Raw genomic sequence first — 8,002 nt, 5'->3', positions numbered from 1 at the left:
TGGCTTATATCCGGAATATCTTCATAGTAATGAAACGTTATGGATCGTTTTAAATGGCACATCTAGTCGTTTTCTTACATGATTCTGTAAATAGTAAAATCTGTTATATATGACTGCGGATATAAAGAACACATCTATAAAAAACTATGAAGATCGGTACATAATTGTCCGTTAAAGATATGTGACTAAATGGGTTTCTGTCAGAGTAACCATTTGAAACGTCTTCACTTTCGTCGCAAAGAAAGAATAGCTACGTACACATTGAAACAATTTTCCTTTATCAAGGGTTCACTTGTGAGCATAAAACATGAATTAGTTGCACAAAACAAGTCATTTATGCTTTAATAAACGATTTAAAGCATTTAAAGCATCAAACAAGAATGATGTGCTCTCTCTCTCTACCTATATATATATATATATATATATATATATATATATATATATATATATATATATATATATATATATATATATATATATATACATACATGCATGCATGCATACATACATACATACATACATACATACATACATACATACATACATACATACATACATACATACATACATACATACATACATACATACATACATACAAGTAATGTTAGGAAGAAAGAATTCCCATTAAAAGTATCGTGTTTTTAAAATCTTGTTCAGCCTATATTTGTAGGACACTTGGCCAAACACAGTGACATCCAGGAAAGACAAACTGTCCCACCCCTCCACTAAAATGTATATTTCTCCCATGAAATAAACTTTTATCTAGCAGGCCTAGGAATGATACACAGTCGCATGTACAAAAGGAAGAGATTTTGACTTCCACTTCGTCGGTAGAAAGATCAGTTTCTCTGGAGTAAACTAGTTGCATCTAAACAATGCTTGAAATATTTATTAGCGGTCTGGAAATTATTTCATCATGGAATTTGAAGCAGTTTTTTTCAGTCGCTGTTTTATGCATTTTAATTATTATTTGTGAACTGCAGGGCAAACCTCAGAGTTAAAGCTCATCACATTAAAACTTGCAACAGTTAATTTATATAAATAAATAGACGGGAAATTCCAAAGGACCCTATTTTTAGTTGAAACAAGCGTTCGCGTGCTGAACATTTCAAGTAACTGAAAAATAATCATGAGTGTTTGTCCATATATAAATTGTTTTATAAATAGGAATCACTCTCCCGAATACGTTTTACCAGACCTTTTATCACACTAATAGTTCCGTATACATTATCGTAAGTATAGTATGCCTTCCAGACAGGATGACAAATTGTCCCGTACATTAGTGTGACCCTACAAATTTATTTACAGCCTTTTTGCTGCCACTAAATTATTTGAAACTCCTGCTTAAACAAACGATCACTGTTAGATGAGATTGACAGATCTATGAACCATAGCTATATTGGTGACAATAAGTTCCAGCATCATTAAAGCAAAAAACGTACAAAGCTTAAGTAAGCATATTGGTTCAGGATACTTCCAAAATAGGTAGCTTCTAAAATCAAATTAACATTTACAACTTAATAAAGGATAAAGACCAAAGTCATTACCTTACAAAATAAATATGCAGTTTCAACCTTAATCTATCTGTTTTGTCAGTTTCTTATTGTATGTATGTATGTATGTATGTATGTATGTATGTATGTATGTATGTATGTATGTATGTATATATGTATGTATGTATGTATGATGCACGTACGTACGTATGTATGTATGTAATCACGCATGTTCCTGCCCATTTTTATTTAACAGGCGATATATTGTTTACATAATACAGACAGACGGAAATACATACACAAACGGAAGAAGAAAAAAAGAAAAAAGAAAAATGTACATAAATATATTGATAGATTAGCTCATCAATAAGTCAAACATTTAATACTGTATAATTTCAATAATGAACTGTACTGTCTCCTGTGTGCTAAAACCGCAAGTAGAATCTCACTATTCTTAGAGTACTGGCACTCTGTTGGTCGCAATATCTGTGTTTCATAAAACAGCTATTGTCACGGTATATAAGCTCTAAAATAGGTGAAATATGGAAGGAATTAGCCAAGAATTTACCTCAGAGAGACAGCAATGCATTACAATCAATTTACGGGAGGTAGGATACTTGCCATTATTCGTGCAAGTGTTTGCAACAGGGTATCAGAAAATCTCGATCATGATAACAGTTTTTCTGATAATGAAATACCTTAGTTCTTAAAGATATATTTAGATAATTGCATTTTGCAAGAAAACATATATGCTGATACAGTATACGTTGCGGATATAATTATTTCAGATTTATAATCATCAATTTTGTAGCAAACAGAGCGCGCGTAAGGACTTCTAAATCGGTAATCTTGTAAAATTGTGTATTTATAGTGATTAATATGGCATGATGGTTTCAGAGCTTTAAGTATGTAAAACAAAGTACTTTACTAATTGTATCATCTCTTCATGACATTTAGATTTTGCATAGAGAAAATTAATTAAAGAAACAAAGATTACTAGTCTTTTGCGTTATTTTGTGTTTCAAAATAACAGTAATTTATAGAATATATCTGTAACCTTTCGTGTCCTTTCAGAAAGAGAGTATGCGGATTGTAGATCTGGATCGATTATGCAGCTGACGAAAGATCTTGAGGAAAACATCAAATGTGTTCCAAGTGTTTCATTTCTAGACAATGATATTGGCCTATTACTAAAGTAGGATACATTTTCATCATGAAGACTTCAGTGTGATAAAGGTGGAAAAGCAATATTGACTTAAATTTATTTTGTGACAATTTCTTTTATAGGCATAACCAATATCATTCCATCATCGGCAAGTACGAAAATCGATACCTAAATGAAGACTTTTAACGTAACACAAGGACTTGGTTTATATCATAATACAACATTTCCACAACTGAATCTACAATTTGTACATGGCGAGTCCAGCTATTATTATCAGTTATCTTCTTCTATACAGTCGAGACAAACTGAGGCACTTTAATGAAGACTTGATCATAGAATAGGTAAATGTATTTCCTAGCTCTGCTCCGGTGAAACGACTCGGTCGAGCATTGGCCATATTCGGTGAAATAACCAATCAAATTCAATTTTTAGAAACTAAGTTCTGCGCAGTTCCCGCTGTTTTGATTTCAGGGTGTTTGTAAAATAGTCTCAGTCCCACTGCGCAATGTATATATATATATGTATGGTGACACCAGGCCTACCATGTCTACCTCAGACGTATTAATGCTGAGCGCCTAGCGAGGAAGCTGTTAGTACCATTTTTATAAGTCTTTGTTATGACTCGGCCGGGACTCGAATCCGCGACTTCTCGCATCCGATGCAGACGCTCTAACCACTACAATTATAATTTTATAATCCACAAAACAAGCACCGAACACAAAGATAAACTATGTATTTAAAAATTTTAAATCCCACAGGTACTCTAAAAACAAGAGCCGAATGATGAAGCAATAAGCAATGAATAAAAAAAAATTGCTAAAGTAAATGTTTATTTTGCGTTGAGAGAGAGAGAGAGAGAGAGAGAGAGAGAGAGATGCATATTGTTCCAACGTGTATATATCAGGTCAATATATTAATATTATTTTTAACGCTAGTCTTAATTTCACCGATAGCTGACGTGTGACCCTGACATATCGGTTGGGTTCTCTCACAAGGACCGTTGTTATTGCAGATGTTTTAAGAAGTTTTGGATGATGTGTGGGGTCAGGAGAAGATAGATATAAATTGGCTTGACAATAGGCCATGAAATGTTAGTCCAAGAGGCTAATGGGGACTTTAGACTGTGATAATGTATAATAACGTGACAGTGGCTGGATGAACCATTTATAACCGCTGTACTCCATGACTCAGTGCTACCAACCATAAATGTTAGAGATCAGAGAGGTCATCCGTGAGTGAGGGGTGATAAGCAGGAGAGGGAGGGATCGGAGCTGGCGCGATCTCCCGTAAATTGACCGCTCAACAATCGAAATGTTTCCCACAGTAAGTTTCAATTATACTACAGAAACGCTTAAAAAGGAATAGGTTTTGGTGGTATTGTACTCTTAGTACCATCGGAAGGGGGGCGGTAGGTCTCGTCTCTTCGTCCCACAGAGTCATCGCAAGCCACCCACCCCGACACACTCACAAAGATACTAACCAGTATTCCTGGATCTGCCATTTGAATAGAATCTCACTGATACAAATATCTGAAACTCTTATTGATTTAAAAGGAAGTGAAGCTTTAAACATTCCGAGTCTGATTTTTTAGCTGTTGTGCTATTCTTTTGTGGATAACGAATTTTGACACACAGCTAACTTCTGACCTTTTGGGAGAATAGTCTTTGAAGTGAACTGCATAAAAATGCACGTGCTATGACGGGTAGATGAGCCCAGGCCTTGCGAGTAACGAGACCAGAGCAAGCGCTTGTTCATGCAATCCTGGAAACAATTTGGTTATATTTGAAAATAATTTCAATATATTAGATTAACAATTTTAATTCATTCCCTTGACCTAACTGTGTTCATAATTATACTTTAATTGATAATAACATCACTTTCACCCTACAATCGCAGGATATAGTCAATCACATAAGTACATCCAAGCCAGATAATATCTTGACATCGTGGTATTTGGAGAGCTTAGAGCTGAATAATAATCACGACTCCATGGGCTCAGTCATATAGGAGCATGGAGGGTCTAATTTTGTCCATAGATTTATGAAAAGACGCTTCATACATGATCCTGAACAGCTATAAGTAAAACGTGTAGATCCTTCAATTTAGAGGATTCAGTCTAAAAGTGATGACAAATTCTTATACAGTAGCCAATTCATGTATATTGCAAAATGGATATATGACGGACTATTTTAAAGCAAATCAAGGTTGTGGACAAGGAGATCTACTTTCCCCATACTTATTTATTTTCTGTGTTGATGCTCTTAAAAAATGTTATATTAAAAATAGAACAATTATAGGAATTGCTATTAATAATACTGAAAACAAGTTAAGTCAACATGCTGATGATACTCTATTATTTCGAGATGGTAGTAAAATATATATTTGAGATAAATTATATGTAAAAAAAATCTATAGCATCTCAGGATTAAAAACTAGTGTAGAAAAGAGAAAGCCGGGTTTTATTGGATTATTATCGAAATCAAATGCATGATTGGGTCATGAGTTTAATTTAGATTGGGATGAAGATCCTCTTATAATTTTTTAAAGTCTAGTACATGATATATGGAATTAAAATTCATCCAAGAAAAATGGGAACACTGCTATAATTAAATTATTAGCTTTTTCTATTTCTCTATGTATCTACGTATCTATCTATCTATCTATTTATTATCATTTTCTCTCTCTCTCTGTCTCTCTCTCTCTCTCTCTGTCTCTCTCTGTCTCTCTCTCTCTCTCTCTCTCTCTCTCTCTCTCTCTCTATATATATATATATATATATATATATATATATATATATATATATATATATATATATATATATATATATATATATATTTCAATATTTACCTGATAAAACAAAATTTCCCATAGAAAACTTAAGAAATTTATTATAATATAAACATATATTTGGCATTCGGAGTCAGATTGTAAAATAATAAGCATAGAGGTCTGAAGATGATTAAAATGTAATATTTTGTTATATCATAGTTGAGAAAAGTGAAAAATAAGTGGATAACTTTAACGCGTATTGAACAATAATATTTCCTTTTGCGTCACATATTAATCAGTAACTGCTTCACTCCCTTGTCAACAAGGTACCTGAAACATAGAAGAAGTTACAAACAAGATAAAAAGCTATAGAATTAAACAAATATAATCCATATAGTATAGTATAGTGTGTTTCGGTCAGAGAAGACCAAATTTGGCATGAAAAATGCTTCTGTAATAGAATTGACACAGTTGGCATGAAAAGAGTTTTAAAAACATTATCGATGACTCCTTCTACTTCAACTGTGATTTAAAATATGTATATGGATTGAAAACAATATAGTTTTGATCATATGTCAGTGATATGGAAAAAATCCTCAAAATAGGAACAAAATTAATAGAAAATGAAAGAGTGACAATTAAAGAATACAAGGAACATTTTGTATTACATTATATTATATATTTATCAAATATCACTGGACAACAAATTTTTACAAAAGTCATGTTACTGAAATAAAATTAGTCAATTCTTATCAATTTTTATGTGCTGAACACGAATATGACAGTCAAATTGCAAAATTGGCTCTAGTTTTTTTGTAATCTGCAAGAAATTAATGTTTACATAACGAAATGCATTCCAATAGTAAAAGGTCAACTGTAATAGCCTACCTATAAAAAATCAAGTCATTGACTACATCTTAGATTTCTTCGCCTGTCTCTTGTACAGCTGTTCGGGAGCATCTCTGAGGAGTGTCCAGCAGTAGTCAGCCAGCATTGTAGTGGACCATTTTCCCTGGTATCTTTGTTCCATTGTTGCGATATCTTGATGAAAACGTTCGCCGTGTTCATCACTAACAATACCACAGTTGCTAGGAAAGAAATCCAAATGGGAATGAAGGAAGTGAATCTTTAGAGACATATTGCAGCCAAGTTTCTTATACTTCATCAACATGTCTTCTACTAGTTCCTTATAGTTTTCTGCCCTAACATTTCCGAGGAAGTTTGTAGAAACTAGGCGAAAAGCATTCCATGCTTGTTTCGCGTCACCTTCCAGCAAGTTGTTGAACCGGTCATCTTTGAAAAGCTCTCGAATCTGAGGACCCACAAAAACTCCCTCTTTAATCTTTGCTTCGCTGAGTCGAGGGAATTTTTCATGCAGGTATCGGAATGCTGGCAAAGTCCGGTCAATGGCTTTCACGAAGTTCTTCATCAAACCTAGTTTGATGTGAAGGGGTGGTAGCAAGATTTTCTGAGCCTCAACCAGAGCTGGGTGTTGGATATTCTTCTCTCCAATGGCTACATTCTGCCTGTGAGTCCATTCCTTCCTCATGTAGTGCATTTCCCTTGCTCGGCTATCCCACTCGCATAAGAAACACATGTATTTTGTATATCCTTGCTGCAGTCCCATTAAAAGGGCAACTACCTTCAAATCACCACAGAGGTGCCAGCTGTACTTGTTATACTCAATGGAATTCAGTAGCTGCCTTAAGTTATCGTATGTCTCTTTCATGTGGACAGCATACGCTACTGGAATAGATGGAAGAATGTTTCCATTGTGCAAAAGCACAGCCTTGAGACTCAGTTTCGAAGAGTCCACAAATAGTCTCCATTCTTGTGGGTCATGAGTGATTTTTAAAGCATTCATGAGGCCCTCAATATCGGAACAGAATATCAGATTACTTTCCTTTCTGAAGAAAGGCTCCAATTGCTGGTGGCGCTTTCGATATGCAGTAATTGTGACATCTTCTTCTAGAAGATTCCATTGTTGGAGTCTTGATCCTAGCAATTCTGCCTTGTTCTTTGATAAGTCCAAATCACGAATCAGGTCATTTAGTTCTTCCTGTGTTATTCTGTGTGGGGTTGATGATGCACCACAGTGAAAATCTGGATCACTGCATGCTGATGGACCAGGAGAAGAACAGGTCGACTCACCTTTGTCTTCGTCAGATGAATCAAGAGAATATTCTGCTGGAGGTTCTGGAATAGGAAGTCCCTCACCATGTGGAACTGGTCTCAATGCAGACGGAATGTTTGGGTAGACTATTCTCGACTTCTTTCGCTTCGTTATTCCGCCGGAAAGAGGAGGAACCAAGCAGAAGTAACAGTCATTTAGGTGGTTGCTTGGCTCTCTCCACACCATTGGGACTGCAAACGGCATTGATGACCTTTTGCAATTCAACCACTGTGAACGCTGTGTTGTACATGTAGCACAGCATATATGCGGAGCCCAAGGCTTGTCTTGGTCACCAACCTTGCATCCGAAGTAAAGATGATATGCCTTCTTCACTTGAGAATTGATACTTTTCTTCTGGTTGGCAAATGTCACTTCCCCACAAATATAGCAAAAATTGTCCGC

Source organism: Sinohyriopsis cumingii, chromosome 9 (genome assembly GCF_028554795.1).
Source record: "Sinohyriopsis cumingii isolate HCF-2022 chromosome 9, ASM2855479v2, whole genome shotgun sequence".
Lineage (NCBI taxonomy): Eukaryota > Metazoa > Mollusca > Bivalvia > Unionida > Unionidae > Sinohyriopsis > Sinohyriopsis cumingii.
Note: the sequence above shows the minus strand (reverse complement) of the source record.